Source organism: Chiloscyllium punctatum, chromosome 3, assembly GCF_047496795.1.
Source record: "Chiloscyllium punctatum isolate Juve2018m chromosome 3, sChiPun1.3, whole genome shotgun sequence".
NCBI classification, from domain to species: domain Eukaryota; kingdom Metazoa; phylum Chordata; class Chondrichthyes; order Orectolobiformes; family Hemiscylliidae; genus Chiloscyllium; species Chiloscyllium punctatum.
The window spans coordinates 43422912-43449314 of record NC_092741.1 but is presented as its reverse complement, the minus strand read 5'-3'; positions in this window follow the sequence as shown (position 1 = coordinate 43449314).

Below are 26403 nucleotides of genomic sequence, written 5' to 3'. Positions count from 1 at the left end.
AGTTGAACAATGGACTGACACTTCTTATCCAAGAGCTCAGCAAATGTTGCTGGCAAATCAAATAGGAGAGGCACAACTCACAGATATAACTATCCAGTCAGTGGGTGCGCCACAGCAGAATTTCCTAATTTGACATGGTGAAGAAGAAGTGAATTAAGAAAAACAGATCCAAAAGGAAACCTCTGGCTGAGACATCAAAACCATGCATTCCCTTTCACATCTAAATTTGATTCTCCCTCATTTTCCAAATCAGGGAACTTCTAACACTTAAATCACTTGTCCAATTGCAATTCTGAAAGACAAGTAACTAAATAAATTCCATCAAATCAGATGTAAGATCCCCCCACCTTAGAAACAGCCAGTAGACCGCTTGAGAGGAAGAGGTACATTGAATAAAAGCCTAAGCTGGCAACTTCTTACAAAAACACATTGCACCAGAGCAAAAGAAACAAGAGCTAAAAATGTGTTTTTGGAAAAGCGCAGCAGGTCAGGCAGCATCCAAGGAGCAGGAGAATCGATGTTTTGGGCATGAGTCCTTCTTCAGGCTTCCTGAAGAAGGGCTTATACCCGAAACGTCGATTCTCCTGCTCCTTGGATGCTACCTGACCTGCTGCGCTTTTCCAGCAACACATTTTCAGCTCTGATCTCCAGCATCTGCAGTCCTCACTTTCTCCCAAAAGAAACAAGAACCTGAAATATCAGGTCATTTATCCCACTAAAGTCTGGAAATGTGTTAAAGGTAGTCAGTCTGCATCTACTTTATGCAAACTCTGTAATTATGTTTGTATTCATATCAGAATGGACCCCAAATAGACACAGTCAGAGAGTTAGCTATGTTGTCCATCCATTAATTGTGATTGCACACTACTGCCAGCAGGAGAGAAAAATCACCTGTCAGAGGTTAATTTTTCTGAAAGCAAAATGGATGGGATTATTGGGCAGACGACTTTGCCCTCAGTCTGTCAGAGCATAGTCCTGCTGCTATTGACTTGGACTAGAAAATATAGATGAATGATAGAGATTTTGTTATGACAAATGAAAAGCTACAATGAAAAGTAAACTGTAAGAGGAACCAAAATGTTTTAAAAACATTTCTAGGTTGACTTCACATTATATTGTTCCATATTAATATACAGGAAAACCTGTTGTTCAGAGTCTCAAACAAGTTCAGTTTCACCCTTGTGTTGTCTCCAGTGGCTTTAGCACTTTGTGTGTTTTTCTGTATTTAATTCCCTTTTATGTTTTTCTTAACAACTCCACATGAAAATTTTCTTTCCACACATGAGTTAAAGTGCAATGCTGTGCTGTGTAAAATATTAAGTTATTAATATTTTGATACTTCACCTAAATTATTACTAGTAATGATTCAGTTGTGTATTAATTTACATGTTTGTGACTCCATAAGTTGATGACCCATAGGAAAAATAGTTGAACAGAAAAGGTTATCTTTGATCTGGCATTAATGTAAAGCATTAAGCTCTGTTTTCAGTTGATATGTGACATGTTAATTCCTCTGAAAAGGCAAAAACAATTTGTATTTATATAGCATTCTTAATGTAATAAATTGTCCCACCACACTGCACAGAACGTTATAAAACAAAAACTGGTACTGAGTCAATTGAGGAGAAATGAAGGCAGATGTAACGCTTGATCAAAAGTGAAGAACTTTAAGGAGGAATGCGAAAGGCAGGGAGGTTTAGGAGGGAGTCCCAAAACCTTGGCAGCTAAAGGCACAGCTAGCAATTATACAGCAAATAAAATCAAGGATACTCAAATGGTCAAAATTTGAAAAGCACAGTTATCTTAAGTTGTGCAAGTGGAACAGATTACAGAGATAGGGAGGTGATGGGGTCCCGGTACTGACAGTCACGGGAACATTCCACACACAGTCCAGGGACTTGGCCGCAGTCAGTCATCTGCACGAGCCAATCATAATCGGGGGACATGTCCAACTACAGCCTGAGGACTGGGTAATACTCAATCCTGTACACCCAACAGAAGTCAGAAGAATCATGTGTCCTCAGTCAGGGATCTGCAAAAACAGTGGTGAGGAGTCTAGTCAGTCATGTCTAGCGGCTTCTTGTCAAAGTCAGTCAGTGGTCTGAGATGAACACAGTCCATTGTTGAGAGGACTGTAGGGGTAAAGGTGAGGACTCATAGTTCAAAAGGGGATGGGGGAAATGAGGCTAGCGGTGGGGGGAAGTGTGGTGTAGTGAAGCAGAGGCACGTAATGAGTGTGGACAAAAATTGTGACCTGGTGATGAATGGGAGTCTCAAGTTATAGGGGGGACAGTACTGGAAGGCATTGTACATGATTCAGTGTGGTCGGTTTTCACATGGGGGAGACGTTTCCTGAGATATGAACACATAGTCAGCCCAGTAATCATGAAGCAGGAATTCTTTATTCCACTGGCATTGCATCATTAAAAAAAGGAAATGAAATTAAGGATAAACAAGAAACTATTTATACTATATACATTGAAGGACTATTGCTGGGTTACGTTAGGAATTCTTTAGTCTGTTTCCTGTCCATTCCCATTAGTCCTCTCTCCACCAAAATCTTACTTTTCCAGCGAAAGATCATTGCCCTTGCTCACCATTGTTACCTGCTGCTGGAGGTCTAAAGGAGAATTATTCAGTGCTCAGTGTCCTCCATCACCACTACTAACTGCTTATCATTACTGATTGCTGTTGGAGGTCCCATTACAGAAGGGGTGGCTTATCGAGGTTAAAGGGGATATGGAGGCTGTTGGTCAGGTAACTGGTGACCAGGTAGAATTCACTGTGAACTGCGTTCCCTGTCATCACGCACTGTTCACAAGATGCGGACAGCAACTGGAAAATGACTGGGACAAAGAACAGGCTGAGCAGAAGAAGTGTCAGTTTAATGAGCAAGATCTCATGCTACACATTAAACGCTAGGAAAATTCAGCTTTTAAGGGACTCCAGATTGGGTACTGCGTGACAAGGGCTACCCACTGTGACCATGGCTGTTGGCACCATTGTGTAAACCTCTGACAGATGGTGGAGCACAGAGCACAAGAATCTCAGTGAGTCTCTCTCAATTCAACCCCCAGGTCATCACCTGACAGCTCAACACCGCCCTCATGACCTGTCCGACCTGTCTGACCTGTCCCACCTGTCCGACCTGTCCGACCTGTCCGACCTGTCCCACCTGTCCGACCTGTCCGACCTGTCCCACCTGTCCCACCTGTCCGACCTGTCCCACCTGTCCGACCTGTCCCACCTGTCCGACCTATCCGACCTGTCCGACCTGTCCGACCTGTCCGACCTGTCTGACCTATCCTACCTGTCCGACCTGTCCGACCTGTCATACCTGTCCGACCTGTCATACCTGTCCGACCTGTCCTACCTGTCCGACCTGTCCGACCTATCTGACCTGTCCTACCTGTCCGACCTGTCCGACCTGTCCTACCTGTCCGACCTATCCGACCTGTCCTACCTATCCGACCTGTCCCACCTGTCTCACCTGTCCCACCTGTCCGACCTGTCCGACCTGTCCGACCTGTCCTACCTGTCCGACCTGTCCTACCTATCCTACCTGTCCGACCTGTCCGACCTGTCCCACCTATCCGACCTGTCCGACCTATCCGACCTGTCCCACCTATCCGACCTATCCGACCTGTCCGACCTGTCCGACCTGTCCGACCTGTCCTACCTGTCCGACCTGTCCGACCTGTCCGACCTATCCTACCTGTCCTACCTGTCTGACCTGTCCGACCTGTCCTACCTGTCCGACCTGTCCGACCTGTCCTACCTGTCCTACCTGTCCTACCTGTCCGACCTGTCCGACCTGTCCTACCTGTCCGACCTGTCCGACCTGTCCGACCTATCCTACCTGTCCTACCTGTCTGACCTGTCCGACCTGTCCTACCTGTCCGACCTGTCCGACCTGTCCTACCTGTCCTACCTGTCCGACCTGTCCTACCTGTCCTACCTGTCCGACCTGTCCTACCTGTCCGACCTATCCTACCTGTCCGACCTGTCCTACCTATCCTACCTGTCCTACCTGTCCGACCTGTCCTACCTGTCCTACCTATCTACCTATCCGACCTGTCCGACCTGTCCTACCTGTCCTACCTGTCCTACCTATCCTACCTGTCCTACCTGTCCGACCTATCCTACCTGTCCGACCTATCCGACCTGTCCGACCTGTCCGACCTGTCCTACCTGTCCGACCTGTCCGACCTGTCCTACCTGTCCGACCTATCCTACCTGTTCTACCTGTCCGACCTATCCGACCTGTCCTACCTATCCTACCTGTCCGACCTGTCCTACCTGTCCCACCTGTCCTACCTGTCCTACCTTTCCCACCTGTCCTACCTGTCCGACCTATCCGACCTGTCCTACCTATCCGACCTGTCCCACCTGTCCCACCTGTCCCACCTGTCCTACCTGTCCGACCTGTCCGACCTGTCCTACCTGTCCCACCTGTCCGACCTGTCCTACCTGTCCGACCTGTCCGACCTATCCTACCTATCCGACCTGTCCCACCTGTCCCACCTGTCCGACCTGTCCGACCTATCCGACTTGTTCGACCTGTCCGACCTGTCCTACCTATCCTACCTGTCCGACCTGTCCTACCTGTCCGACCTATCCTACCTGTCCGACCTATCCTACCTGTCCGACCTGTCCTACCTGTCCTACCTGTCCTACCTGTCTGACCTATCCTACCTGTCCGACCTGTCCTACCTGTCCTACCTATCCTACCTGTCCTACCTGTCCGACCTGTCCTACCTGTCCTACCTATCTACCTATCCGACCTGTCCTACCTATCCGACCTGTCCTACCTGTCCGACCTATCCGACCTGTCCTACCTATCCTACCTGTCCGACCTGTCCTACCTGTCCGACCTGTCCTACCTGTCCGACCTGTCCGACCTGTCCTACCTGTCCTACCTGTCCGACCTGTCCTACCTGTCCTACCTATCCTACCTGTCCGACCTGTCCGACCTGTCCTACCTATCCTACCTGTCCTACCTGTCCTACCTGTCCTACCTGCCTATCTTCCTTTCCACCTATCCACTCCACCCTTCTCTCTGACATATCACCTTCATCCCCATCCCCATTCACCCATTGTACTCTTTGCTACCTTCTCCCACCCTCCTCTCTGACCTATCACCTCCATCGCCACCTCCATTCACCTATTGTACTCTATGCTACTTTCTCCCCTCCTCTCATTTATCTCTCCACTCTCCAGGCACTCTGCCTCTATTCCTGAAGAAGGGCTTTTGCCCGAAACGTCGATTTTCCTGCTCCTCGGATGCTGCCTGACCTGCTGTGCTTTTTCAGCACCACTCTGATCTAGACTCGGTTTCCAGCATCTGCAGTCCTTGTTTTTACCTAGATGGTGGAGCAGACACAATGCTACACATGCTTCATGTAGAGTTGTGATGGAGCAGGTGACAGGGCTAATAGTTCTGAAAAAGCATCACTGGACCAAAAACATTATCTCTGTTTCCTCCCCACAGATACTGCTAGAGCTGCCGAGTTTCTCCAGCAATTTCTGTTTTTGCTGCTGTAGATGAGCTTCCGCTTCAGTGTAATCTACACAGAGAATACTACATCCATTTTGCTGACTATAAATGAAAGCTAATGTTTGGAATTATTCAAAGCTTACCTCTGTGTTACTGGACAATGACAAGATGTGGGTCTACAATGACCATTGGGGACAGAGTAGCAATGACCTAGTGAACAATGTTTAGTCGGGATATAGCTAAGGAAGACTACTTAATAAGATTTGATGCAATGGGGAATATTAACATGGTTAGAGGATTGGCTAGCTAAAAGAAGACAAAGAGTTAAGATAAAGGGGGAATTTTCAGGATGGCAAATTGTAACTAGGCCTATGCCACAAGGATCGGTGCTGGGCCCACAATTATTTACAATATAAATAACTAAGATGACAGAAGTAAATGTAATATAGCCAAGTTTGTGAATGTCACAAACAGATAGGAAGGCAAGTGGTGAGGATGACACCAAGAGCCTACAGAGGGATACAGATAGGTTAGGTGCGTGGGCAAAATCTTGGCAGAAGGAATATAATATGGGAAAATGTGAGGTTCTACACTTTGGCAGGAAGAATAAAAGATCTAAAAATCATTTAAACTGGGAAAGATTACAGAACACTACAGCCCAGAGGGATTTGGGAGCCCTCATGCTTGAATCACAAAAAGCCAGCATCTAAGTTCGGTGGGAAGGTGAATGGACTTTTTGTTTCCAAGGGAATGGAGTGTAAAAAGAGGAAGGTCTTGTTAAAGCTGAACAAGGCACTAGTTAGACCACACCTGGAATATGGTGAACTGTTTTGAAGCCCTTATCTAAGGAAAGATACATTGGTATTGGAGGCAGGCTAATCAACAATCAGAGGAGGCCTTTAGGATTTTTTTTAAAACAATTGTAACAATGGACGGGGAGTGGCAAGATCTCACAGATCAAGCTTTTAGTCTTTTTTTTAAGCTATAACACTCAGAAGCTGTTTGGATCCCAGAAGAGTTGGAGATTCAATAAAAAATATTCCTAGCTGCTACATTCTCTGAAATTTCTTTTGATGTTGTTTCTAACTGGATTGGAAAATTGCCCATAAAAATCAATGTATGAATTTGCCTTTTTGCCCAGGGGTGTATTTATGGCATGTTACAATACTGGAACAGTTAATTAGTAATAGGTATTGTATCTATTATTTGGTTAAGTTTTCCAATAGTTGTTATTTTACATTCCTCTTTCTTCTGTTTGTATTTTATAGTGTTTAAATAAATTGTGTTTGGCTTAATGTCAAGTGGTTCAACCAGTTGCCTCACATTTGGAACACACACTTCACGTTTACCGTTAATAAGAAAAAGTTAGGGTCTAGGCTACCTTCTTAAAAATATTCTGAGAGGGTCTGGTCTGGTCCATAACACTGGGGGAAAGATTCAGTTGGATGCCATGACAATGTATACTCCTCTGAGGACTAAGCCATCATCTGCAGATGTGATGCTTAAGTTGGACCTGGAGGTGATGCTCAAGGTGGAGTTGGGAGTGGAGTTGGGAGTAGGCAGTCTCCATGCTTGGACTTGTGGTGGATAATAAAAACTATTCCTAGTTATACACAATCCCTTTTCTCAATGTTTCAGGTGTTTGTCCTGTATGCCCATTTGACAACAGCTGAGTGGAGGCATCCTCACTGGATTCCTAGGAGACTCTGGTCTCTCCATTGGTACATGCTCAGTCCTTGTCCTCCCCAGAGAGCTCAGCAGCCTCCTCCTCATGGGAGCTGAGGACTCATATGTCAGGTGGCTTTCCCTCAGTTATGCAGCACTCTCTCCAATAATGAGCCTTTTTCCTTGTAAACGACAGAAAGATTGAGTGTCATCCTGACAAATATGCAAATGCTTTATGAGTATTACACAGCTCCTGAGCCCTCCCTGGCAGATAGTTGACAACCACATTGTGTACCAGTTTCATCTGACATCAAGGCTTGAAACCCAAACTCCTTTCTGACAATCCTCTGCATTTCCACATTTGCTTAATTTATTTTTCACTCTTCAGTCATGATACACTGACACTTAACCTTTGTTGATGCTGCAGATTGTTCATGCTTTTTTGATACTGCACCCAGATCCCTCCATGGGCCCACCATTCAGATCACCTTGTTCAGATGGGAGACCTTCCTGCTGTCATCCCTGCCTTTCTCAGACATACTGGAGGAGAGACTGCAGGAACTGTGGGCTAGTCTGCACTCATATAGCAGGTATTCGTGATCGTGCTAGCAGTTGCAGTTTCTAAAAGCCACTCAGACAGTTCGAGTGATGTTCTTGGACTGGGAATGAATGCCCTCTGCATGTGGCACTCTATCCTTTGGCCCCATTGTAATAACATTATGTGTGTTGACTTCTTGTCTGCTCCCATCACATGATTTGCCACATCCCTTACCAGTACATACCACTTTCGTATAAAATCTCAAGGTGCTGTTCCATTTCAATTTGAAAATGGAAATTGATCAAGATGTTATTTGTATAAAACAATGATCAAGATCTGAAAGACTGACGGGCTGTTCAAGACAGCAGATACTTAGTGCTCAGATATTAAGTAGAATAAAAGCTTTCTTTCCTTTAATGCAGAAGTAGGTCCATTCTCAGTGTGTTTCATTGAGGCAGGAGTTTCCTGTTGGGCTAGAATACCCCTCACGTTAAAACTTGTGATAATTTATTTGCATCAACCTGTCATGCATTTTCAATCAAAAAACAGGCTGAGTCAAGCATGCTCAGCATAACTGGCAGCATTCCATGTTAGCATCAACTCTTTCACCAAATCACTCCTCCTGCCTTCTCCCTTCTCACAAACCTTTCCTTTTGTTCTTGTTCTCACTCTTCCCACTTTCATTGCTTAAAACCTGTCACATCTCTAACTTTTCCCAGTTCGGATGGCAGGGCATTGATTTGAAACGTTAAGCAGAATCTACTCGGTTCTTTGGAAGTGGGCTTGAAGGTGGGATCAGAGGAATATTTGAGTATAGGGGTGCTGTGTCAGCAACCTGATGCCTTCTCTATCTTGCTGGATGTGAGTCATCAAGGACAGTAACTACCCATGTGGCATCATCAAGTTACCAATCTGAAACACCCAATGATGGCAGATGAGCGATGACTATTGAGACCATTCCAGCAGTGAATGGGCTTCCTGATCAGAAGCTGGCCAGAGCTCCCATGGGGCTACTAACAAACCCCTTTCCTCATTCCCCACCCACCTTCCTGCAGCTGCAGGGATCAATGTGTTTCCCCTCCACTGATGTCGCCTGGCAGCCATAGCCACAAATTAATTTTTAAAAAGTAAATACCTCTTCAGTAGGCACCCCAAGATGGAGGTATTTGGATAGACTGAGACCTTTTTTTGCCTAGTGCTTGGGCGCTGAGGGGTAACCTTATAAATGTTTATAAAACCATGAGGGGCATAGATAAGGTAAAGCGACAAGGTCTTTTGCCCAGGATAGGGGAGTCCAAAACTAGAGGACATTTGTTTAAGGTGAGAGGCAAAGATTTAGAAGGGACCTGGGGGGGGACAACCTTTTCATGGTGGTGCAGCGAGCTGCCAGAGGAAGTGGAAGAGGTGAGTACAATTACAATATTGAAAAGACGTTTGGAGAAGTACATGGATAGGAAAGGTTTAGATTAGATTCCCTACAGTGTGGAAACAGACCCTTCAGCCCAACAAGTCCATACCGACCCTCTGAAGAGCAACCCACCCAGATACATTCCCCTACACTTACCCCTAACACTATAGGCAATTTAGCATGGCCAATTCACCTAACTTGCACATCTTTGGACTGTGGGAGGAAACCGGAGCAAACCCATGCAGACACGGGGAGAATGTGCAAACTCCACACAGACAGTTGCCCGAGGCAGGGATTGAACCTGGGGCCCTGGTGCTGTGAGGTAGCAGTGCTAACCACTGAGCCACCGTGCTGCCCAAACATGTTTAGTTTGGGAAACCTGGTCAGCATATTCAAGTTGGGCCAAAGGGTCTGTTTCTGTGCTGTATGAGTCAATGATTCTATAACTGTACCTTCACAGTTCCCATCCTGTCACAGCACAGCCCAATGGAACTCCTGTTCTTCCGTGGCAACCTGGCCTTAGAACAAACCTACTCTCCCTAATGAGAGGGCTCTCACCTTTGGGAGCATGTTCCTGCAAGTGCAGAGTTGGGACCCAACACTAGTCCCACTACATGATTATTTTTACAGGATATAAAATTGTACCCAGTTTGTCTCTTTGCAGCTCTGTTGAGAATTACTAGCATTTTCTGTTTTTGTTTCTGATTTCATGCATCCATTATATATTGCTTTTAAATTAAGAATAATTTCCAGATGGAATTTTAAAAGTGGAGAGGATTTTTCATCAATTACTTTAACTGATAGTTTTCAAATCAAAAATGTTCCTGAACAAAATACAAGTAACAAGATACAAATTAATCATGTATATATGCTAATATAGTCAAACAACAATTTTCTGTATTGATGAAATTGCAATGACATAGAGATTTAAATAGTTATAAAGTACATCATCATGTATAAAAGCTAATTAGTTCATTAGGAAATTGTGCATTTAAGTGTTTGGTGCAGTTTTCTTGTATGCAATTATAAGTAGCACATGAATTTCTTTACTAAATTAATATTGCATTTATCTTTCATTTAATATACACATGCATATGTGTGTATGTATACGAAATTGGAGATCTCTGGGATCTCAGAGAGAGGAAAACTCTCATTTCTCAGAAGGTATTTGGCAAATGATATTATCCATACCAAGACTACCTGGCAAACCTTCAACACCTTCTTATTTAGTTCATATTTCATCATCTACCATCATGGGATTCCATCCCAAGTTGCCAAAATATGAGCCTGTTTAAGGGTTTTTTTGCCTTTATGAGTGGAAACAGCGTCTACTTATCTACTCCATCCAGCCTACTCCTGATTTTGAAAACCTCTGTCAAATCTCCTCTTAGCCTTCTTCTCTCCAAGGAGAACACTCCCAACTTCTTCAATCAGAAGTTTCTCATTCCTGGAACCATTTTTGTAAATTGTTTCTGTACTAGCTCTAATGCATTCACATCTTTCCTATATGTGGCAACCACAACTCCAGTTGAGGTCTAATTAGTGTCTTGCACAAATTCAACATCCCCTCCTTGCTCTTGATCTCCATGGTCCTATTAATAAAATCTTTACTATTTGCTCTCTCTACTTGTCTTGTGACCTTCAACAGTTTGTGCACATAAACAACCAGGTTCCTCTGCACTTGCAACATCTTTAGAATAGTACCCTCTTTTTTTATCTTGTCTTATAATGTTCTTCTGACCAAAGTGCATCACCTCATACTTCCCTGCATTGAACATCACTTGCCACCTATCCACCCACTCCACTAACTTGTCAATGTACTTTTGTAGTTCCATAATGGACACTCAGAGTTTAAAATTCTTCCATGTTTAGTGCCACCTTCAACTTTCAAATTGCCAACTACACACCAAGATCATTAACATTTATCAGGAAAAGCAAGGATCCCAAAACCAACCCCTTGGGAAAGCCTTCCTTCAGCCCGGAAGATATCCAGTGACCATTATTCTGTTTCATATCACTCAGCCAATTTTGTATCCATGTTCTTTCTATTTCTTTTGCACCATGACCCATAACTTTCTTCACACGTCCGTTATGCAGCATCATGTCAAACACCTTCTGCAAATCAATGTATACCACGTCAACAACATTACCTTCATTAAACTTTTCTGTTACTTCTTCAAAACCTTCAGCAAGTTAGTTGAACACCATTTCTCCATCGGAAATCTGTGCTGGCTCTTCTTAATCAACTCTCCTTTTTCCCTGTAATTACGAATTCTATCCCATTTTGAGGTTTTGACAGTTAAATTATGAATGTATAGTTTTTGATTGCTCATAAATTTATTCAATGTAAAGAGGTTAAGTTATTTTACATTTTAGGAAGGGTTTGAAGGGATATGGGCCGGGTGCTGGCAGGTGGGACTAGATTGGGCTGGGATATCTGGTCGGCATGGACAGATTGGACCAAAGGGTCTGTTTCCATGCTGTACATCTCTATGACTCTATTTTCTCTTTGTCTTTTGGTAGGCAATCCAGTGACACACATCAAATTGACAAGAGGATGACCAATGCCCAACATTGCCAATGGGGGTGGTCTGCAACCTATCTGTAATTTTCCTTGCTTTTGTTGTAAGAAAATGTCTGAAATTCTACAAAGTGCCTCTTCCCAACACTGCAGTGTAAAATTACAAACTTACTATAACCATGTGATAAATGATGGGATTGCTACTGCCCTGTGGTATATGTAACTATAATATATACAAAAACTGCACTCAAAGCTATTCACAAACAGACAAACCTATACTCTACCTTCCAAAATACTCCCAGATTTAAAAATTGCTCAATTTTTCACAGATCGAACCTTGGTAAGATAGAAAAAAAGAACTTGTACTGGATCTATGCTTCATGATCCAGTCACTGTTCTCATTTAATCCCATGTGAATTCCCCGATTTTTATTTCACGTTCTGTTAGGAGTGTAATGGGGACTCAGCTATCTGGATGGCTTGTTTGCAATGCGGAGTGACACTAATGCGGAGTGTGGGCGGCACGGTGGCACAGTGGTTAGCACTGCTGCCTCACAGCGCCTGAGACCCGGGTTCAATTCCCGCCTCAGGTGACTGACTGTGTGGAGTTTGCACGTTCTCCCCATGGGTTTCCTCCGGGTGCTCCGGTTTCCTCCCACAGTCCAAAGATGTGCAGGCCAGGTGAATTGGCTATGCTAAATTGCCCATAGTGTTAGGTAAGGGGTAAATGTAGATGTAGGGGTATGGGTGGGTTACGCTTCGGCGGGGCGGTGTGGACTTGTTGGGCTGAAGGGCCTGTTTCCACACTGTAATTAAGCTAATCTAATCTAATCTAACCATGTGGGTTCAATTTCCACACCCGCTTAGGTTACTAGGAAGTATTCTCCTTCTCAACCTCTCCCCTCACCTGCTACTTGGTGACCCTCAGGTTAAACCACCACGAGTTATCTCCCTCTCTCTCTATATATATATAATAAGACAGCACCCCTTTGATGACTTGAGTGAAATAACACGTTATCTGCTTTGGAATCTGTTCTTCGGTGTAAGGATTCTTCAAATTGGTTGTCAAACTTTAATGTTTTTTGTCCTGTTTGCAGATGTCCTTTAGAGGGCAGCATACTGAGAAAAATGCTAAATTACCGGTAAAGTCACTCTAGTCTCACTCTTCCATTAGAGAGAGAGAAAACAGGCAGTGGTTTAATCTGACAATCACCACACCTCTAGTGAAGGGCAAAGTCAAGAAGATGGGATCTTCATCATGATCTCAGTTGCTACATGAATTGAACCTACACTGTTGGTTTCACTCTGCATTAGCAAACCAGTGATCCAGTCAACAAAGCTAACTGACTAGAGTAGAGGAAATCACTTGGCAGCTGTCAGAGGTGTAAATGGCAAGTGACATTGCTACTGATAGAAAAATTCAAGCCATTGTTGAGCTCTACTTACATGTATACACTACTGAACTCCATGTCACCATCATCTGTTTTTTAAAAATTGTTTATGGACTGTAGGCATTTCTGGCTCGAGCAACATTTATTGCCCTGGAGAAGAGTATAATGAGCTGCTTTACTTAACTGCTGCAGTCCACAATGGTGCAAGTTCACCCATGATACTGTGAAGGAGGGAGTTCTAAGATTTTGACTCAGCGACAATAAAAGAACAATGATATATTTCCAAGTCAAGACAACGTGTGTCATCGGGGACCTTGCAAGTCATCAGGTTCTCATGTATCTGCCTTTTTTCCCTTCTGGATGGTAAAGGTTGCAGGCTTCAAATGTTTTGTTAGAGCCTTAGTAAGTTATTGCAGTATATCTTGTATATATATAATATATATAATACAGTGTTGGCAGGGGAGAAAATATTTAAACCAGTGAATGAGGAGCCAGTCAAATGGGTTGTTTTGTCCTGGATGGTGGATATCTGTGTTGGACCAGTACCAATTCAGGAATGCGTAAAGTATTCCATCACACTCCTGACTTGTACCAGACGATGAACAGGCTTTGGAGAGTCAGGAGATGAATTACTCACACAGATTTCACCATCTTCTGACCTGTTCTTATAGACACACTATTTATCTAGCTGGTTCAGTGCAGTTGCTTGTCAATATTAACCACAGAATGCTGATAGTGGAGGATTCAATGATGGTAACACCACTGAATGTCAAGGGGAGATGATTGGATTTTCTCTTGGAGATGGTCATTGCCTTGCAGTTCTGTGGCATGAATCTTACTTGCCATTTACAAAGCTGGATCTTGTCCAGGTCTTCCTGTGTTTGAGCGTGGGCTTTTCAGTTTCTGAGGAGTTGAATGGTGCTGTACGTTGTGGAAATACCTGCAAATACCCACACATCTGATCTTATGATGGATAAATCATTGAGGAAGCAGCTGAAGATGGTTGAGCCAAGGACACTAACCTGAGGAACTCCTGTAGAGATATCCTGGAGCTGAGATGACTGGACTCCACCAGTCATACCATCTTCCTTTGTTCATGCAAAACCTAATAAATGGAGAGTTTTCTCCTGATTCCTACTGACTTCAATTTTACTAGGACTTCTTGGAATACTTGGTTAAGTATAGCCTTGATGTCAGGTTTAATGCTGATAAATACAATAAACACCACTCAAGAAGTATCATATTTGACCTTGAGATGAGCTTCCAACCTAATGTCCATATCTTCATTAATACTGTCTATTTCCAACTCCCCAGGGTGGCCCAACTTCATCCCTGCCTCAACAAAGCTGAAATTCAACTAAAATCTACATTCATGCTTTCTGTTTGCTCTAGACTCTATTTCAACATACTGCTAGCTGGCTTCCCACAGGCTATCCTCTCTAATCTTGAGTGCATCCAAAATTGTTACTTTTCCTCTCATTTACTCCAGTCACACAATCCTCAAGATTTCCGTGTAAATCTAATTGCGGCCTCTTGAGCATCCCTGACCTTAAATGTTCCACCACTGGTAGTTGATCCTTCAGCTGTTTTGATCCTCACCTCTGGAATTCCTTCTTAAAATGTTCCAGACTCTCCACCTTTCTTTCTTTCTTTCTTTGAGTGTTGTAAAGGGATGAGTCTAAAGGTATGAAAGGGTTAATACATAGGCGTGCCTTAAGTATCACCTACTATGACAATGTCATACCAACCTGATGGGAGAACAGCTCCGGATCTACCATCCAGGTCCTTAATTGTCTTAGTGGCAATGTCTATCATTTCTGTGTAACTTGTACTTAGTTGGTAACATGCAATAAATTATATCTTGTTTAAGAAAAGAGCTTTCTTATCATTAGATTAGCAAATAGTTTTAATTTATAATACCAAGACAAGCAGGTAATGTAGATCTCTATCAAAAGGAGAATTACAGCAACAAACTTAGCCATGGCAAGTAATTGGCAGACAGCGTCATACAACATGATGATTTTTAGACAAGTGAAGAATTAGGCCATCAGCCCATTGAATCTACTCTGCCATTCAATCATGGCTGACATGTTTCTTACTGCTTTCTCTTTATAACCCTCGATCGCCTTACTAATCAAGGTTCCCCATGGGACACTGGTTAGTAAGGTTAGGTCTCATGGAATACATGCAGAACTAGCGTTTGGATACAGAACTGGCTCAATGGTAGAAGACAGAGGGTGGTGATGGAGGGTTGTTTTTCAGACTGGAGGCCTGTGACCAGTGGAGTGCCACAAGGATCGGTGCTGGGTGCTCTACGTTTTGTCATTTTATCTAAATGATTTGGGTGTGAGCATAAGAGGTACAGTTAGTAAGTTTGCAGATGACATCAAAATTGGAGGTGTAGTGGACACCAAAAAGGGTTACCTCACATTACTGGAGGATCTTGACCAGATGGGTCAATGGGCTCAGAAGTGGCAGATGGAATTTAATGCAGATAAATGCAAGGTGCTGCATTTTGGAAAAGCAAATCTTAGCAGGACTTAGACACTTAATGGTAAGGTCCTAGGAAGTGTTGCTGAACAAAGAGACCTTGGAGTGCAGGTTCATAGCTCCTTAAAAGTGGAGTCGCAGGTAGATAGGATGGTGAAGAAGGCACTTGATATACTTTCTTTTATTGGTCAGAGCATTGAGTACAGGAGTTGGGTGGTCATGTTGTGGCTGTACAGGACATTGGTTAGGCCATTGTTGGAATATTGCATGCAATTCTAGTCTCCTTCCTATCGGAAAGATGTTGTGAAACTTGAAAGGGTTCAGAAAAGATTTACAAGGATGTTGCCAGGGTAGGAGGGTTTGAGCTATAGTGAGAGGCTGAACAGGCTGGGACTGTTTTCCCTGGAGCATCGGAGGCTGAGGGGTGACCTTATGGAGGTTTACAAAATTTTGAGGGACATGGATAAGGTAAATGTGCAAAGTCTTTTCACTGGGGTCGGGGAGTCCAGAACTAGAGGGCATGGGTTTAGGGTGAGAGGGGAAAAATACAAAAGAGACCTAAGGGACAACTTTTTCACACAAAGGGTAGTACGTGTATGGAATGAGCTACCGGAGGAAGTGGTGGAGGCTGGTAAAATTGCAACATTTAAGAGGCATTGGGATGGGTATATGAATAGGAAGGGTTTGGAGTGATATGGGCCGGGTGCTGACAGGTGGGACTAGATTGGGTTGGAATATCTGGTCGGCATGGACAGGTTGGACCAAAGGGTCTGTTTCCATGCTGTACATCTCTATGACTCTATGACCTATCTATCACTGACTCAAATACACTTAATCATTTAGTTTTTAAAATCTGGCTCTTAGACTGAGTATTTACATATTATACCCTCTGTGATGAGGTGTATCATTTTGCTTTATATTGTGATATTTTATTGTATTGTACAATACAAAGATATTGTATAAATATAATTTGTTATTGTTGCTGCCCCAGGATTCCTGAAAATTCATCATCACAGGTCACTGTGCACATACCTACACTGCCCAACAAGTGAAACTGCAGGAGAATTAGAAAGGCAATACTGAATTTGTGACAATTACACAGGTTGTGCTGTTGCAGCAATAGAGAGAACGCCAGAAAGTTCTTTGGCAGTACAGTCGGATCAGATACCAGAACAAAGTTCCTTTTTGTCTTAGCTCAGCCTCTGGGAAATCCATGAGTAAACAAAAATCTATTTTATATTATTTTAAAAGTTTGTAGATTTTTGTCACAGACAATGGAGGTTGTGGTATAGAGCTAATATCACTGGACCAGAATCCAGAAGCTCCAGGCTCATGTTCTGGGCACATAGGTTTGAATTGTAATGTGGCAGATCATGAAATCTGAATTAAATAAAAAGCTAACTGAATGGCAAACATGTAAACACCACTGGAAACAGAAACCACTGTTGGTTGTTATAAAAACCCAGCTGGTTCACTAATGTCCTTTGCCACCCTTACCTGATCAGATCTGCCTTTAATTCCAGACCTACAATAATGTGGCTAACTCTTAAATGTCCTCTGGGCAATTAGGATTTGGAAATAAATGCTGGTCAAGCCAATGATACCCATATCCCATGAATGTATTAAAAAGAGGTAACACAACTTTATGACCCAATATGTCTGTACCCGTCCTTTGCAAAAGCAATCTGAAATTATTTATATTCCTTCACTTTCTCTAAATGGATACACATTTTCCTTGGCTTCAAAAGTTTTTCCAATTATCCTTTAAAATATGTAGTGGTTTCTGTCTTAAGCACTCATGATAGTTATCAGCAATAATTATAGGCACAATTATACCAGTGTCTCATTTAATTAAACCAGTATCGTGGTACTTGTAATGTGACTGAACAAAGATTACTTACTCAAGTCTCTTAGATATTCTTAACCCTGGTTCCAGGTATAACAATGTCACTATATTAGATTAGATTAGATTCTCTACAGTGTGGAAACAGGCCCTTAGGCCTAACAAGTCCACACCGCCCCTCCGAAGAAAAACCCACCCAAACCCATTCCCCTACCCTATAGTTACCCCTGACTAACACACCTAGCACTGTGGGCAATTTAGCATGGCCAATTCACCTGACCTGCACATCTTTGGATTATACACCTTTTGTCCTCTCAAAACTAAATTCCTTCATAATGCCTTTTGTATACAGTACATTGTTTATTTATAAATATTATTAAAAATACACACAAAGCACCTTCTCAAATTCCAATCTAAAGCAGAACATCTGTGTACAACAATAAAAGTGTGTTCGAGCAGATAGAAGGACTACTATCATTAAGCACGTGATCTCAATAGTCATAGTTATCTACTGTATATATTTAAGTGAGTTTTAACTTTTCTGAGCATTTGTTCTTACAATTGGAAGATAATAAGCAATCTGAGTGTTTTGATCATTGTATTTAATGGAGGTGAAGTCTTAAGAGACTCATAATGCCTTCTTTTCAGAAGGCCATCTGCATTCCCTGAGCAGCAGCTGGTCCTCCCTAGGACCAAAGGTATTTGGAACAGAAAGCATTCTTACGGTACCCTTGACTGGAGTGATACTGGTGTTATGTATGTAATTGGGAGTGCTGCCCCTTTAAGAGAACTTGTCAGGTGACCCAGAGGGGCTGAGTTTGGGTCCAGTTTAGAACCTGCTGTGGAGGTGTGAGTGTCATCAATAAAGTGTTTTTGTTAAAATTTACCATTTGTCTACTTGGTATATAGTTCCTGGTTCCAAACGAAACAACAGCATGGGAATTAATTGTCCACTTAAGGACCACACATAGCAGTGAGGCAGGAGGGCCATTCAAATAGCTTCTCCCCTCCAGACGTAATCAAGGTGAGGGTCTCTACCTTTCCACCTGATTAAATATTCTCGCTGATACTAAACGTGCTGTGGGGAAGGCATTAAATTCCTCTTTGCCAGTGCCTCTTTTTTAAAAAAACTTGATTCCTGGTGTTGAAGCGAGCATGCTAGTAAAGGATTTTGACCTGGACTGTGCATGCAGGTAAGATGTTTTCTCCTAAAATTAGTGAACCTGCCTAAAACTGTGGGCTGAATCTTCCTTAAATTAGGCTAGTTGTTAACTTTAGGGAGTTCCAAATGAATCTTTCTTTCTCTGAGCATGAGTAAGTTTTCCCATGTTCTGCACATTTTGTAAGCACCACGTTCTCACGTTATCTTGTGCTCACTTGAGGTAGAAATACTTACTGTTACCAGGGCCTTCCAGGTTTCCCAGCACTGCCAACAGGAGGTCCCACCTCTTTCCTCAGGACTACCAGACATGATACCAGTCCCTGTCAGCCTAGTCTGAAGTTACCACCTAGCTGCCTCGGAAAGGCAGTCAACATCATCAAAGACCACTTCCACCCTGCTTATAATCCCTTTCGTAAGGCAGACAATACAAAAACTTAAATACACGTACCAATAGGTTCAAGAACAGCCTCTTTGAATCTGTTATTAGACTTCTGAATGGACCTCTCAAACACCAAAACTCCTGTTGATCTTGCTTTTTGTGCACTTGCTTTGTAGCTGTAACTTGTACTCCTCGTTCTGTTCTATCACCTGTATTCACCTGTATGATCCGCTTGTGCTGCATGCAAAACAAAACTTTTCACTATACCTAGGTACATGTGACAATAATAAATCATATCAAATCATAAAAGGTTGCATGCAGCATTTCTCAATTGATGTCATATAGCCCACCAAACCCTCAGATTACTAACCCTTCCTGCCCTCTGCGCTTCCTCCTCACTCAAATAAGACACCTTACCACCTCTCCTTCACCCACAGGAGATTTAACAGCTATGCCGGCTATTGGAAGCTCACTCATTTTCAGAGAACTCCAAGACAAATGCTGGGGTGCCTGATATTCATGTGCTCACCCTCAACAAAGAGAGAAAAGCAAGGTTCACATCCAGAATCCTAAAACTGCAGATATCTTTAACTTGATATATGTAAGTACCTGATTAATTACAGTTTGAGGGTCTCACTTCTACAGCCCACTCCCTCAAGAAAAAGAGGTCACTTTCTCTGCCTATGTCAGGATGGTGCCATCCATTTTTCCTTTCCATTCTGTACTTCTGATTCAGATGAAGATGGAAGACAACATAGGTTGCACGTCAGAGTGAGGTACAGGCTTATCCTGTCAATCTAGGTGATTACTGCACCCCAAACTTCCATATTATTTTCTACTTTGCAATCCCCATCAATCCTATCGGTTTGAGTCCCCACATGGTCCCAAGAAATGCTTTTAGTTAAGTATTCATCTCCATCCCTGAGCCACAGGCTGACAATGTGGTTATTACAAGACATGATGATGCACTGACCCACATGCTCTATTGTCTCTCATACTTATATGTTGAGTTGTCTCCCTTCACAATTATTATCCATTCTGTGTCTCTGCATGCTGCCTGCAAACCTCACAATCGATTTCCTCAACTTCCTTACAATAGCAACCACCCCACTAACCCCAATTGACCCCAAGGACTGACCATGCCACCCGGCCCTGCCACCAACCTACTTGGAGCAACCATTTTGATCAGACCACTGACTGATTTTTGTGCAGCTTCTGACTGACTGACTGCTAATCCCCAGACTGTTTGCACTGGACCTGCAGGAATGCCCAAGGTCAACTCCACAGAATGTAGTGATATGGGACCCCTGACTCTGAATACCCCAAATGGACGATTGACTATGTCCAAGTGACTTATTGCATCAGTACTCCTGATTGGCAACAGTGCCCCCGACTTAATTGAGAACCAATCCCTTTAGACTTTGAGACATGGCCATTAGTTTGATACACGTGCACTGTGTTTGCAGTGTAAGTTGTTGGCACATGCTGTAGCTGTGACATTGATATAGCACAGTGTAATATATTATCATTGACTGATCATTGTTGGTAAACAAGACAGGTTGCCTGGCCTTGTATCTTGACTAAAATGCAAGACAAAGCAGACTTACTGTGAGCTTTTTGGTTCTGAAAAAGGCATCAATGTGCAAAAATGCAAGGCAACCAAGGCAGTGGTGCTGGGAGAATCGAGGTAGGTGCAAGTTAAGAAAGCAAGGCCCTGAGACGGACACTGTCCTGATGCATGAGTTTGGTATCTGACCTCTCATACAATGTGGCCTGGCAGCAGCATTGCAATGAAATATGTCAGAGTTACAAAGTGCAGTTTTCAAGTGGTGAATTGTATTATAACTGACTCAGAGATGTGCCAGAATGATATGATAAAGGTGATACTTGGCTGATGCCAATCATTGCAGACAGAAGAGGCAGGCAGTTGCTATTTCCACGGACAGTATCCTGAGGTGAAGGGGAATTCTGGATGTCCAGAGGAGACACCGATGTGCTGCAGCCACTGACTACCAGCTCTGATTTTCATGTCTGGAATTGTCACCATTTAGCAAAACAGTGGTTTCTCTCCATTTCTGGGAAAATAGTAACTTACATTTAAATCTGGTGAGATTAGCAACTAATGAAATGTTAATACATACAAATAGACTCCATACTGCTCACTAGCAAGAATTTAACCCAGTGCTGAAATTGTAAGTGGAAAGTCAGAGTCTTTTTTCAAGACCTCAAGAATCTAATTTGTCCAATTTCACAGAATTTTCCAAACTATCTCGCTATTGCCATGTCATTCCCATTGCCTAGGAAAATTCAACCCACTGCAGCCCTCCAGTGGCTAGTTGGCAATTCAGATTGGATAATACTATACTTAGGGAGGTGAAAATTCAGCATGGTGACAATTGTTTAGATGCTGTAATGAGGGAATGGGCAGATCTGGACGGATAGTCCGTGATGGGTCATAAAGCATTCTCATCTCTATTTTTTGTAATCTGTTTGCTGAAGAACTGAGGACACATATTCAATTCACTCACCCTGTAGAAGCTTATGGAACTGTCAATATGATTAAATGCTCACAAGGTGGCATAAGCGAGCCATATTTGGAATACTTTTTAAGTATGTGCAACAAGAGGTGAAGGTGAAAATGTGTACGTAAGTGTTGTTTTTTATCTATATTTACTGCAATACTGTTTATCAACTAAAACTGTTGATTAAATATCATTTATTTCAACCTTAATATCAAGATAGTTTTAGAACAATTGTTTAAAAACCAGTCTGCTATCATAGGGATTACCCCAGAAAAAGCCAAAGAAGCAGTAGATTTAGTGGGAAATGTCGAGGGGGTGGTGTGATACCTGAGCAAGGGGGTGCCCACTTCAGACAGGTGCAGTTACTCCTCCTGGTAGGTTGTTTGAAACAGTTGAGGTGAAATGGTCGTTGATCCATGGGGTCTGATATCAGAGGAGGGGAATTGCCAAGGTCAGTGGAGGAGGAGTTGGATGGTACATCTGATATTGGGACAGGTAAGGTCAATAATCCTTAGATTGGTGGGAAGGACAGTGGTCTGACTGTGGGGTATGTAGTTTGAGGGTTTCAGGGTGATTCTAATGGAAGACCAGTGGTTGTTGAGTGAGGGTGAATGGAGTGGGTTGTCTGAGACCAAGGAGTGGTCTCCAATCTGGAGGAAGGGGAGAGTGAGGATGTCTTTTTACCTGGAAGAAGGGTGCATGAGCCAGGTTTGGGGTTAAGTGGGCAGGTAAACAAGTCAACTTGATAATCAGTCTGGCTCCTCTTGGCTCTCATGCACTGAGCTCTTCCTGTAGCTGGAGGTTTCCCAAACCCAAGAACACTTGGAAGAGACCTTAAATATGAAACAAGCAGCTTCATTATAATATGCCAATTAATAAGGTACCCCTCTGTCCCACATCTGTTAAAATTGCCTCAACAATACTGCCACTGGTAATTTTTAGTTTGTACAAAAAGTGTTATGCCAAAAGTTTCAAAATTCCTTTTGGAAAACATCTACATGAAATAACAGCTGTAGGGGAAATTATAACGGATGACTCTGCAAACTCCTTTGTTTTTGGATCATCAGTGCAGGACCAGGACAATCAGCCCCACTACCACTCAAATTGATTATAGTTGATCAGTATCTCAAAAGCTGAGGTAATTACACTGCTGAACCATTTAACTGCCTGTTTCACATCTGACTCGTTGTGCACAAAGTTTTGATTTTAACCTAACATAACCAGCCAAGTGAGAACATCTGACCCTGCTGAGCCCACAAAGTAAAAGTTTTGATTTATATTAGTGGGTTGCTCCCCTCCATTTTTAATTAAGGAGACACCTGTTTGGTAGCATTAGATATTATCAAGGTCCTCGTACCATGGATTCTGATTTGCATGTGCTAATGAGTCTTGCCCCTAAATTGGACAAGTGCCCTGGCAATGTGGCACAGTGGTTAGCACTGCTGCCTCACAGCGCCAGGGACCTGGGTTCAATTCCGGCCTTGGGCAACTGTCTGTGTGGGGTTCTCCCCGTGTGTTTCCTCCGGGTGCTCCAGTTTCCTCCCGCAGTCCAAAGATGTGCAGGTTAGGTGAATTGGCCATGCTAAATTGCCCGTAGTGTTAGGTGAAGGGGTAAATGTAGAGGAATGGGTCTGGGTGGGTTGCTCTTCGGAGGGTCAGTGTGGACTTGTTGGGCCAAAGGGCCTGTTTCCACACTTTAAAATATCTTACGTTGGTTGAGGCGGTAACAGGATGCAGCAATTTAACCAAAAAAGATGTTATGTCTATCACACAAATAAATTATGTAGTTTATGAATTTCAGTGTCAGTGATGCAGATATGTGGGCCATATGAACCAAAGACTGACAGATTGAATCAAATAGCATACCTCCTTTTTGTTTGCAAAATCAAAATTTTGAGTAAACGCAACCAGCCTATACTTGTAAAATCCACACAACGGTGTCCAACATTCGATGTGATTCCACAATTGGACAGCATTTGCTGGATAATCCTGAGCATGCAAAGAATTATGCTGTCAATCAATTTAGCATTTTCAATCTGCTAGAAGTGTGGTAAATGTGCAGGTACTGGAAACTATACACTATACATAATATTATACACAGGGCCCTATATGTCATAGACTAAAGAATGCACTTGCCCATTTCAACTGAACAGAAGAGGTGACTGACATTCACTGGTTCATTTCTAGAGCAACCGATCAATAAGATTCCACATATCTGATCTGGCATTTTCAAAAGATGCCTGGCAGTTAATTGTCAGTTAACATTGCTATAGTAACTCAACTACCAAACATGGTTCACTTGCCAATCAACCAGAACACTTCACTTATGCAAGATAAACCCTGGTTTTGCCTTACACTGAAGATTGTCCTCATAGAGTCATTGAGTCATATAGCACAGAAACAGATCCTTTGGTCCAACCAGTCCATGCCAACCATAACCCCAACTAAACTAGTCCCACCTGCCAGCTCCTGGCCCATATCCCTCCAAACCTTTTATATTCATGTATCTATCCAAATGTCTTTAACCCGTGTTGTACCTACATCCACCATTTGCTCAAGAAGTTCATTCCACATGCAAAATATGCCTGTAACATTTTTAAAAATTCTCTCATCTCACCTTAAAAATGTGCCGTCTATGAATGCAAAATGAAAAGCTGCAATAAAATGTGTCTTTTTTCAGCAATAGTCAAGTTCCATATTACCAAATGACTGTAAATAACAAAAAAATAATTTAATGGGCTGGAAAGTACAGGTGTATGTTTTGTTTAATGTATTTCTTCATTATGAAATAAACAAACATATTACCATGAAAATCTTTTGTTTTTACATTTCTTGAGAAGCAATGAGCTACATATGCACAGCTTTTTCCAAATCAGACAGATATGTTAGTAGAGGCATTAGTAACCATTCAGGATTAAAATATCACAGCCTACATTTTTCACTGCCTCATGCTCATTCTACTGGCATAGCTCAGACAGCTGTTTATTAGATTACTAATAATGTTGAATTATGTTGAATTTTGCTTTGCAACTTGACCTCTGAGAGCATTGTACCCAGCACTATAAGAAGCTTCTATTTCAAAATGACATGGGCTTTTTGTATCAAAATTAAATCAAAGCATTTCCTGAGGCTTGGACATGCAGGACGTTTGATCTAAATAAATCCCATTTAAGGTGGTATCCAGGGTTACTCGGAACTGGTAGGCACTGTGTGTGGAAAGGACTCTTATTCCTATTGGTATTTAGCTTGGCAAAAATTGATTTAAATATTCTTTAACCTCCAGCATCATTATTCCTTGACCTGCACCCCATCTCCACAAGCATCAAATTGGTTTAGATAAAGGAGACCTAGACTGCAATGCCAGATCAGAATACCCAACAGTTGATTTCTCCCTTGCTCACCAGACAATAATCCCACCATTATAGGCAGAGATGCCACTTTGACTTTAAACATCGGCTGGTTTTGAGTTGATGATGATTAGTCATAGCAAAACTCACTTGCTAGAGCAAATGGAGGCTCTGGGGTACTTCAATCACCTGGGTTTTATTTAAGTGGAGTTGGGTGACTTACTAATTCTTCAAACTGGTTGATTGATGCTGGCAGACCATTCTTCAGGGGTTAGCAGATGATACCAAAGATTTTCTTGTGGGTTCCAGGAAACCACTGTCCCTTTTCAAGAAATAAAAGAATTTAATTTGCAAACTTTCTTTTTTTAGGCCACCTCTGACCCCATTGCACTTCTGGGTATTTTAATCAACCTATTCAGCGATGATATTGCACACCTCTGGAGCAGATGGGACTGTGCCAGGCCTCCTGGCAGAGAAGCAAGAACACTACCACTACACTGCAACAGTCCTCCCTGTTGCACTTCTGCATTGCGTTGCTCTGGTCGGGGAAACTCATTACCTCACAAACCTCACATGAAATAAGTAGAAAAACGTTGTTAAATTTTAGAGGGTGCAGTAAAGGTTTATCGGAATTTGCTGGAAAGGATGTTGTTGGAATTAGAGGGTTTGAGTTCCAGGAAGAAGATGAATAGGCTGGGGTTATTTTTTCCACTGGAGTGTCAGAGGCTGAGGGGTGACTTTACAGAGGTTTATAAAATCATGAGGGGCAAGGATAGGGTGAATAGCCAAGGTCTTTTCCCCAGGGTAGGGGAGTCCAAAAACAGATCCTGTTTCACAGTCAGTATGCAGTATGCCTTTAAGAAATAAGCTCATGATATCACAACTATTATAGTATGTGACCTGAGAATATAAAGGTCTACTATTACATCTTACCCCAGATTACTTGAAACATGCTGTTGTGTTGTAACCTAATATTTTAATATCAGCCCAGAAACTTCTTTAATGAGACATGTATTGTTTTATATAATAGGTGAGAGGGGAAATATTTAAAGGGGACCTGAGGGGAAACTTTTTCATGCAGAGAGTGGTGCATGTATGGAAAGAACTGCCAGAAGAAGTGTTGAAAGCAGGTATAATTATAAAATGTAAAACGCATCTGATTGGGTAAATGAATAGGAAGAGTTTAGAGGGATATGGGCCAAATTCTGGCCAATAGGACTAGGTCAGATTAGGATGTCTCATTGGAGCAGACGAGTTGAACCGAAGGGTCTATTTCAGTACTGTATGACTCTTATGATTATATGACTCTATAAATTCAGTCACTCCTGATGGCAGCATCAGGACGCAACCTGTATAACTTAAAAAAAAAACCAACATCTTTGGGCAGCTGCTCTGACTTCTTGTTCAACATCTCAAATTAAAATACCACAGGCCAGCTGATGATAATGCCATGCCACCTACCTAGTTCACCTGAACAAATAGAGCATTTTTTTATTAATTCAGTGGATGTGGGCATCATTGCTTGGGCCAACAATTATCCCATCCCGAATTGGCTTTAAGAAAGTAATGGCGACTTCTTTTCGTAAACCACTAGCTTCTTCCTTACTGTTATTTGATTTCTGAATGGACCTCCCAAATTTT